The 10,880-nt window shown below is 46.4% G+C and overlaps 1 pseudogene; it reads left to right on the top strand.

Annotated features, from left to right (window-relative positions):
- The first annotated feature begins 1,924 nt into the window (after positions 1-1,924).
- LOC113631967 (40S ribosomal protein S21 pseudogene) lies at positions 1,925-2,177 on the top strand (annotated as a pseudogene).
- The last annotated feature ends 8,703 nt before the right edge of the window (positions 2,178-10,880 follow it).

Here is a 10,880-nt window from a genome sequence, read left to right as displayed (position 1 = left end):
TTTTTTTTTGCGGTACACGGGCCTCTCACCGTTGTGGCCTCTCCCGTTGCGGAGCACAGGCTCCGGACGCGCAGGCTCAGCGGCCATGGCTCACGGGCCCAGCCGCTCCGCAGCACGTGGGATCTTCCCGGACCGGGGCACGAACCCGCGTCCGCTGCATCGGCAGGCGGACTCTCAACCACTGCGCCACCAGGGAAGCCCTAATATTATTATTTTGATGTTAGTTTTTTGCTTTTTTTTGGGCGGGGGGAAACCTAGTATAGTCTGACCCTAGGGATATAATGAAGAATATAAGGATGAGGGCTTCTTGCCTTCTAGAAGTCTGTGTCATGGGGGAAACAGGTCCCAGGTACCAATGATGTCTCTCTCTCTCCCTCTCTCATCACTAGGTCCTGTTGCTTCTACCTCTCTCCTGCCCTCTGAAAGATTAAATGAGCTGCCCAGAGTGACACAGCTAGTCAGTGGCAAACAGGCCAAGAAAACAAGTGTCTGGGTAGTTGGTCCACTTCCCTTCCACAACATCCACCCCGTCATCAAGTGTCAGAAGCTAAGCTATTCTAGGTCCAGTCTTGGCCAGCCATAGGCCCCATGTAGACCCCGCAACTTTTCCTTATCAGTTCAATTCGGCTCAGATGAACACCAAAGACAGCCTCAAATAAGGGCGATGATTCAGCAAAGACTAGCTTACCTGCTGAGGTGTGTATGTGTGTGTGTGTGTGAAGGGGAGACCCTTTCTGCTCCCACACCCCACCCGCCATCCTAGGGCTCAGATCCTCCAGGAAGACTTTATCACCCTCACCATCCCCCTCGCACGCTTATTCTGAGTTCTGAGTCCCTCCTCTGGGTTCCCGAAGGGCCCTGTGTTGGCCTTATTTCCCCGCATTGTCATTGCCTCTGGAAGGTGCCTCTTCAGTGTCACTGTTTCACTAAATGCAGTTCGGGAAGCCCCTGCAACAGAATAATGTTCAAAGTGCAAGTCCCCTGGCCCTTCTCCAGTCTCCCTGAATCAAATTCTCTGGGGGTGAGTGATGTCCAGGCACCAGAATTCCTGTGAAGTTCCCCAGGCAGTTCTTAAGGACTGTGTCTTCATCTCTGTTTTATTCTCAGGTTCTGCTGGACTCTTTATAGTCTCTTCATCTCTATTTGTCAAGTCATCGACTGATAATAAATAAGTAAATGTGTATGGGGGGTTATACGTGGACAATGTGCCTTGGAGTGTCATAGCTCTGAGCTGGCCCTATCATGATTTCTCTTGCCAAGAAGCCTGTTGGAAAGTGCACAGATTTAGGCTTCAGGAAATGTCCTGGGACAGCGGAGCGGAGGGTAGATTGAGAGATCGAAACTAGAGGTTTCTTCAGCAATCCAGACGTAAAGAGCTAATGATGAGGACCAAGAAATATTATGAGGATGGAGAGAGACGGGCAGATGGAGGGGTGGGCAGGAAGGAATGAGGTAGAAACAGTAGGACCTAGTGATGTGGGAAGAGGCAGGAGGAGGCACTGAACCAACTCTCAGGTTTCTGGTTTAGGGGACCGGTGAAGATTTTGTAGAGATCAGATGAGTCTTAGGTCTGAATAAATTACACCAATTCTCTGAGCCTCAGTCACTTCATCTATAAGAGAGGGCTTATTGCAAGGGTGAAAGTGCCATTAATAGGGTTACAATGCCTGTTGTAGCATCCAAGATACGTTTAGCTGTGAATATCGTTGTCATCACTACTGCTGTTAATACCAGAGTGGTACTAGCTATGGCTGGGATCGCTGAGGGAGAAGTACTCTCGGTGTGGATACGCTGAGTTGGGGGTGTCTGCCGGACATCCTAACAGAGACACCCGGAAATCTTGGATGGGGGTGTGGAGATCTAAAATTTGGATTTTGGTTTCTGCTCCCACGGTCCTCATGGTGCCACCAGATGCGCCGTCAGCATGCAGAATGACACCGGCGAGTTTGTGGATCTGTACGTGCAGCGAAAATGCTCTGCCAGCAACTGCATCATCGGCGCCAAGGACCAAGCGTCCATCCAGGTGAACGTGGCCGAGGTTGACAAGGTGACAAGCAGGTTCAACAGCCAGTTTAAAACCTACACTATCTGCGTGGGCCTTCACAGGGTGGGGGAAGTCAGATGACTCCATTCTTTGACTGGCCAAGGCCAAAGGCATCCTCTCGAAGAACTTCTGACTGAAGAGGATCGCAGATGTGGAATGTTTGTCATAAATAAATAGTAATAAATAAATACATATAATTGGATTTTGTTGAGCCATTGCAATAGGTGACCTTGGTGAGGGAGCTTGAGCATAAGAGAGTGGCTGTAGTGATGGGCCATGGGGGTGAGGCCGGGAGGGGAGAGACAGAAATAGGAGGAGGCTGAAAATGACATGGGTGAGGACTGCCGTGGAATTGACGGAAAGTGCAGTGGTTTTCAAAGGAGGAGAAAGCCTGAAGGCATTGAGTTCATGGTTGGGGTGCAGTACCGGTGTTTAAGGTTTCGAAGGGATGAGAGAAGACAGATGGAACCTTGAAGCTGATGCGGAGGAGAGGAGGACGTCACTGTGGAGGGGCTGGTGCAACACTGAGGCTGGGCTGTGGGACGGACCTTGCAGGGACCTAGAATCATGCCTGACCTGGATGGAGAGGGACAGAGAGGAAAACCTGTGCTCAAGTCTGATGGAAGTCAGGAGCTGGGCAGGTGTCTCAGGCACATTGGGGCTTTGAGAGGTAGAGCCAGGTGCTACTGACCTCAATGAGCAGGGGCTGTCTACACGGGCAGTCGACGGATGCTTCAGACACGCTATTCTGGAGCTGGGAGAAGGCCTTCCCTGCCTGGGACTTTCTGGTACGTGAAGCCTGGAAGAATGAAAAGTCATCACTGAGTGCTTGGAGGCTGTGTCCATGATATGTTACAAATAAATATAAATAGAGAGGAAATCTCAGAACTAAGGGTAATTTTTTTCAAGTTTAAAAATTTTTTTGGATAAATTCTTATATCTATCTATCTATATATCTGAGCTGTTTAATAAATGTTTGCTAACTATCAGTAAATGGCATGTATCTACACACTACGCCTTGAAATTTTCTTTTTTTTTTTTTTTTTTTTTTTTTTTTTTTTTTGCGGTACGCGGGCCTCTCACTGTTGTGGCCTCTCCCGTTGCGGAGCACAGGCTCCAGACGTGCAGGCTCAGCGGCCATGGCTCACGGGCCCAGCCGCTCTGCGGCATGTGGGATCTTCCCGGACCAGGGCACGAACCTGTGTCCCCTGCCTCGGCAGGCGGACTCTCAACCACTGCACCACCAGGGAAGCCCGAAATTTTCTTATTTCTCTTCCTAATGTTGTTTTTGGAGTTGTCTTCTGTCTGATGTTGCCAGAAGAAAGCTTCATTTATTTCTAATTATTCTCTACACCAGAGTCATGGAGACATAAGTTTACTTGACGTTGCAAAAATGCTTCACACAAAGATATAATCAGTCATCATGGGATCCTGAAAGACTTGCCTAAAATATCACCAAGGTCTTCCTCAGTTGTCCCCAAGCTTCAGGGCACAAAGGAATCTTCTTGAGTGCTTGTTTAACATGCTGGCTCCCATGCCTGACTCCAGCTTCCCCCATCAAATTCTGATTTGGAGGTAGGGAATGGGGTCTTGAGACTGTATTCTTAGCAATTACTTGTGACGGTCCAAAGACCACACTTTAAGATGCACCAACTTATCTTGAAAGTGTCTGTGATCAAAAAAGTCAGTCTTTTCCCCAACTTCTCGCTGCCAGGTTTGCGTTATGAAGTATGAGGGGGCTGACCTCAAGGTGACTGACTAATCTGTCAACACAATTCCTTGGGAAGATGCTCCGCTCGGCACCTCATTCCAATGTGATGGCACAAAGGCAGATCCTCTCACAGATTACGCCGCCAGTGCCAGGTCAGGCAGGGAGGGGATGGGAGTGTGACTTACTGATCACCTTGCCCTTTCAACATCTAATGGCCCGACCCACCACTGACCCCAGACCCATGGCCCAAAAAGCATTTGAAGGAATTTAGGAAAGTTGACAGAGGTACAAGGAAACAAAATAAGCACTGCTAATTTGTTGCCTCACAGAAGTAACTGTTAGGCAAAGTAAGATCTTTTAGGGATAATAGTCTTCTAATTCTTTGGGGGCATAGAATCGTCACCATTTCTATCTTCACCATCATCATCGACCATCACAATAATCAATAGTTACTGAGTCCTCGTAAGACACGTCTTAGATTTATTATGGGAAAGAGACCCTGAGAGGTATAATTTTCCATTGCATTTCCAGGCCTTTGGGCAAAAGGATTTTATTGAGCCATCTCTAAGGGTATCAAAATTATTCTTTAGTATCTGCACAGAAATGATATCTCCTTCTCATAGACATGAACGTCCTTCCATTTCAATTCATCTGAAGGTCTGTCGTACTTCCTTTAAAGACGTACTAGTACTTCAATGTGGATGTATCCATATTTATTTAATCAGTCCCTGCCAACGTAGATTTCATTTGTTGCAGGTTTTTTGCCATTTCAAGCAATTCCATAATGAACCAAGCCATTCCTATCTTGGCATATCTGAGCGATCATTGATGTGAGATCAACATCTAGAAGTGTAATTGCTAGGTCAAAGGGTATGGCCATTTAAACTTCTGGGAGGTACCTCTAATAGTCTTCGAAAAAGTTATGGTAGTTTATACTCATGACGATAGTGTGTGAAGAAGTACCTGTTTCCTCATGCCACTACTGGAGATTATACTTAAAACTTTTTCTGGCACTCTGATAGGTAGAAAACTTCATGTTTATTTGCACTCCTCTGATTTGCAGTGATGTGTTTATTAGTCATTTGTGTATTGGTATTCTGAGAAATGCCTAATCCTGTGTTAAACGTAAGAAAAAATTTTTAAATATTACACAGGTTGATTTTTATAATATTTGATTCTTAGAATAGTAAGCTTCATTACTGGGGAAAATGTATGATATGAGGGCACTGAATACCTCATTTTTCACCTATATCTCATAATTTGACTCTTATTTTAATAGAATAGAAGCCAATCATCTGGATGAATTTTTTTAAATGATTTGAGCACTGCTGAAATAACAATAAATTAAACAAATTAAGAATTGCAGGGTTTCCCTGGTGGCGCAGTGGTTGAGAGTCCGCCTGCCGATGCAGGGGACGCGGGTTCGTGCCCCGGTCGGGGAAGATCCCACATGCCGCGGAGCGGCTGGGCCCGTGAGCCGTGGCCGCTGAGCCTGCGCGTCCGGAGCCTGTGCTCAGCAACCGCAGAGGCCGCAACAGTGAGAGGCCCGCGTACCGCAAAAAAAAAAAAAAAAAAAAAAAAAAAGAATTGCAGTCTGAGCTCTTTCTGCTAGTCACCATGCTAGACATTGCTGCATGTTCTAGTATTGATGCTCCCTAACAATTCATTGATGTTGATCTGAACATTTCACCCTCACTTTAATGGAGAATTCTTTCCCTTTTCTACCGAGGAGATTAGGGAAACACAAAGACGGTTATAGTGATTCTTTCTGAGAATCCCAACCATGGTACAGCCTGACCAAGATCCCGCTTCTGACTGGGAGAGGCCATCTGGGAAACAGCTTGGATACTGCAACACTGGGATTTCCAATGACTTGTCAGTGACTTCCATCCAAAGACCATCAGGAACCCTCTTGGGATTGGACAAATTGGGTTCGTGTCCAGTTGCAAAGAGCGAGAAGACACACAAGGGGTTGCTGTCAGAATGGGGTGTCGGGAAGTATTGATCATAGAATTTGGGCTTGTGTTAGGTGATTTGAGGGAGGGTCCAAGGAAGCGGAGCTTTGCTCCAGATTGGACACTGTCAGGAAGCAGGTGTAACTCTATGATTGGGTATCTTGATAATTCTTGTCTATCAGGCAGGAGGATTAAGTTGAGACTAAAAGACAGGAGTCACTCATTAGCCAGGATGGAGATGTTTGGTCATTTTTGTGTCCTGGACAGTGTTCTTGCTTTCTCTATGTTGAAACATAATGACAGAGTGGTCTTGTTTCTGTCTTGATCCATTGTGGTCACAGGAGTCTTGTCCGATGTGTGTGTTGTGTGAAACTATTCATGTTTAACAGGAGGACACCACAGCCCAGCCGTGGGTGCCAGCCCCCAGACCAGGGGCCGCTTTTCACTTTCTCAGGCAATTTCAGGACATTGAAAAGAATACCATCTCCTGAACTGCAGCATAGAGGTTGCCCTCTTTAGAACCCCATTCTCTTTCTCTTCAGGTGTGGAGAGGCCATACGGCCCTGTAATGGAGAATGTGGACTCTGGTCCCAGGCAGCTGGGGCTGGAATCCTGCCTCTGCCACTTATTAGCCACGTGAGACCCTAAGCAAGTCACTTAACCCTTCTGCGCCTCATTTTCCTCATTTACAGAATGGGGGCGGGGAATAAAAAGGATCTGTGTTGTAGGGTTATGGTGATGCTGTCAGGACAGTAACCAGCACAGAGGACGTGCTCTGTTGTTACCAGCATCCCCAACTGTCCAGCCAATTCTCTGTCCAGCCTGGCTGACTGTAGAGCCTCCAGCTGTTGTCATTTCTAGTGCTGTGTCCCATTCCCTGTCTGGGCTGCGCGCGCGTCCACGCTGGTCTCCTTAAAAAGTCCCTTTCATCGTGTTACTGTTGAGTGGCGGGTTCCACACTCACTCTCATTCATTGAGTACATCCCTGTTTGTACTATGCGTCAGGCATCGCGCTGAGCGGACCCAGCACAGCATTTTACTCCTTTCTCCTGCCAGCCAGGCATTTTCAACCCCCAGCTGACCACTCGAGAATATAAGGAACTTACCCAAGGACACAAGGCTGGTAAGTGGTAGAGCTGGGATCAAATGCGAAGTCATCTGACCTTTAAACTCTTTGCACTTGGCCTCCCGTCTGAAAGTCCACACTCTTTAGCGTTGTAGGCCTTCAGTGTCCTGCCCCAGCCTGCTCTTCCAGCTTGACCTCGAAAAATCCCCCAAACAACCAAAGAGCGTTGTGGAGGATCCAGCATCCACAGGTCTGGTCTGGAAGGCTGAGAGAACGTAGAGAGGCAAAAGGCAGTTCAAACCCTTTGAGGAAGTAAATAATGCATAACTGGGCTTCCCTGGTGGCGCAGTGGTTGACAGTCCGCCTGCCGATGCAGGGGACGCGGGTTCCTGCCCCGGTCCGGGAAGATCCCACATGCCGCGGAGCGGCTGGGCCCGTGAGCCATGGCCGCTGAGCCTGCGCGTCCAGAGCCTGTGCTCCGCAACGGGAGAGGCCACAGCAGTGAGAGGCCCGCTTACCGCAAAAAAAAAAAAGCATGACTAATGGAAATGGTATCAATTAAGTGACAGATGTCTGCTGGAATGTCATAAACGTTCAGAGAAAAGGGATGTGGGCAAGCATGAGCGGACAGGAAGTGGTTCCCACCAGAGGTCAGAGAGTGGCTGAATCTTCAGAGAAAAGCCAGATTTGGGCAAAAGGAGGCTCTTCATTTAAGACTTGGTCCCATGGCCACATCTCTGCCATGTCTTCAGGCCCCGCTCTGTACCAGATGGTCCTGCCTCTGAACCCCTACATGTGCTGGTTCATTCTTCCTCCTTCCTCCCCTGACCAGGTTATAAAGTGCTAGACGGCAGGAACCTTGCGTTTGTCATCTTTTATCATCACTCCAACAACACGCCCTTCCTACTACTATACACACAACACACACACGCACACACACAGCGTCTAACACATGCCTCGCTCACCTAAGGCAGTCGTGTATGAAGCCAAAGGTCCTGCATTCTTAGCCCAGTTTAACAATTTTCCTGGCTCTTTTGGCTTCTTTACTCAGGTACTGTGCACATCCACCACTGCGTACCAATCCCAGGCCGGCCGATTGGCCGTCTGCCCTTGTACGAGTCCCTGGAAGCCTCTGGGCCTCAGCTCTCTCCTCTACAAAGAGCTGGGGGGTAGCCCAGCCAGGATTTCCTTCCAGAGGAGCATGAGAATCCTAAGAATTACCCATGAAGCTTGCTAAAAGGCAGATTCCCAGGTTAGCTCCCTCTCCCAGAGATTCTGACACAGAAGGTGGCAGCAGAAATCTGGGTTTTAATGCGCATCCCAGGGGACTCTGAAGCAGACGGTCACGGCACTGCCCTTGGAGACCCTGTTTGGAGGGCTGGTGAAGGCATCCATGTGGGGACAGACCTCTCTGATGCACAAACACGACTGAATTTTCAGAGCCGTCCACTTGAAAGCTAATGACCCGGTTGTGAGCGCACAGGGAAAATCTAGAAGAGCCTCCAGCGTCCCCCCACCTCCCGAAGATGCTTCCGATTCCGATGGACTCCGCGGATCTGCTTTTGTTTGTTTGTTCTTTGCGCGCAGGGGTTTCTATTTCTGCTGAGGGCCTTCCCGGCTCAGATACCCCGTTTGGGAAAAGCAGCGTTTGCTAAGCCCTCCGAGGCTCCTGGCTCCCGGAGGGGGATCAATGTCCCCACCGCTCTAGGAGGAGGCCTTTGTAGTGTCGACTTGCTGTTTGTGCTTCAGGCGCTCGGGGAAGGTTTGCTCCTAATTAAAGGCGTAAATGCTTTAATCCTCGGCCTGAGGGCTTCCCAGAGCGCATTAGCCGAATTAGGAAGGAAATGGATTGTAATCCCTTTAATATCAGCCTGGAGGAACTCGAGGGCTTCTGGTTTGGGAGAAGAATTTCCTCCTGTGATTTAACAATATTAACATGCAGAATTTGCATAGACAGAAACTTGGGGCTCAGCTTTCCCTTCAGGGAAAGCCAAGAGGAGTTTCTCTCGGATGAATGAAGGTTGCAATAATTAAGCTCCTACAACATACCAGAGCATTGTGCGTGTCTTTCTCCTTTAGTCTCCCATCCAGTCTGTGAATATGTATTTTATCAGTAAGGAAATAAAGACGACTTGCAGCAACATGGATGGACCTAGAGATTATCATACTAAGCGAAGTAAGTCCGACAGAGAAAGACGAATATCATATGATATCACTTATACGTGGAATCGAAAAAAAGAAAAGATACAAATGAACTTTACAGAACAGAAATAGACTCACAGACACAGAAAACAATTCATGGTTACCCAAGGGAAAGGGGGGGGGGATGAATTGGGAATTTGGGATTAACAGATACACACTAGTAAATATATATATAATAAACAACAAGGACCTACTGTATAGCACAGGGAACTATATTCAATATCTTGTAATAACCTAAAATGGAAAAGAATCTGAAAAAGAATATGTGTGTGTGTGTGTGTGTGTGTGTGTGTATAACTGAATCACTTTGCTGTACACCTGAAATATTGTAAATCAACTATACTTCAGAAAAAAAAAAAAAAAGAAAGAAAGGGAAATACAGATGTAGAGGTGAATATGCTCACGGAGGAAGGAGGCAAGGATTTTTTGAGAGCCTTTGGTGTGCCCTGTGCTTTGCATACACTATTTATTGAATCCTGTCCAGATAATCTATTTGTGTGTGCTCTTTTTTTTTTTGCGGTACGCGGGCCTCTCACTGTTGCGGCCCCTCCCGTTGCGGAGCACAGGCTCCAGACGCGCAGGCTCAGCGTCCATGGCCCACGGGCCCAGCCGCTCCGCGGCATGTCGGATCTTCCCGGACCGGGGCACGAACCCGCGTCCCCTGCCTCGGCAGGCGGACTCTCAACCACTGCGCCAGCAGGGAAGCCCAAGGATCTTTTTTATATCATTAGCTATTGGATCTTTCTCCCTTGAGTTATCTTTTTTCTCATCAATTTACGGAGCTTTACCTAGCACATGCTTCAAATACGTTCTCTCTCGAGTTTTAAATATAAACATTTAAGTGTGTAACCTGAATGTATTTTTCTCTAATATAAAATTCATAATACTTGCATTAGAAAATGTTGTAACGTGAAGAAAGGTTTGAAGAAGAAAAAGAAACTGCGTATAATCACGCTGCTCAGTCAGTGACAACTTCTGTTGACATTTTGACGCCCAGGGTGGCAGGGTAACAGTTAAATCTTTGGGCTGTGGAGTCAGACAAAACTGGAGTTCCACCCACACCTACATTTACAACTTACCAGGTGAAGGGTATTCTAGAAAGTTATTTCATCTCTCTGAACAGCAATTTTCCTCATCTGTAAGAAGTATTAATAATGGTCATATCTTTGAGTGAACACAGCGTCTATGATATAGTTCGTGCTCTGTGAGATCTTTTATATGTATATTTTACTTATTTATATGCATGTTTACAAATCATACACTGAATATGTAATTGTTGCATTAACTATAAACAGTGCTACTCAACCTTAAAACCTTATAAATATTATTGAATGAACATACCATAATTACTGTTGTTCAACATCTGAGTTTCCAATGATGTATTTTCTCTTACAAATAAGGCTGCAGAGTAAACTTTTTTCTCCAATTAGGTAGAAAAAGAGAGATAAAGCTACTGGGTCAAAGTGTATGAATAGGTTCTTGATACATATTACCGAACCGCTTTCTAAACAGGTGTATTTTTGAAATTTTATTGAAGTATAGTTGATTACAATGTTGTGTTGATTTCTGCTGTACAGCAAAGTGATTCCATTATACATATATATACATCTTTTTTCATATTCTTTTCCATTATGGTTTATCACAGGATACTGAATATAGTTCCCTGTGCTCTACAGTAGGAACTTGTTGTTTATCCATCCTATATATAATAGTTTGCACTGCTAATCCCAAACTCCCAATCCATCCCTCCCCACTCCCCCAACCTCTTGACAACCACAAGTTTGTTCTCTATGTCTAAAAAGGTGTATTTTTAATATTAAGGGATCATTACTAATTTTGTTAGGTGTGATCATGGCATTTTGATTATGTTAGAGATACTTCATTTTGAAATATTTACAGGAG

This window comes from Aethalodelphis obliquidens, unplaced genomic scaffold (genome assembly GCF_003676395.1).
Source record: "Aethalodelphis obliquidens isolate GAN/ISIS:26980383/991018 unplaced genomic scaffold, ASM367639v1 scaffold35, whole genome shotgun sequence".
Lineage (NCBI taxonomy): Eukaryota > Metazoa > Chordata > Mammalia > Artiodactyla > Delphinidae > Aethalodelphis > Aethalodelphis obliquidens.
The sequence above is the reverse complement of the archived record's forward strand: the minus strand, read 5'-3'. Positions and strand labels throughout refer to the sequence as shown.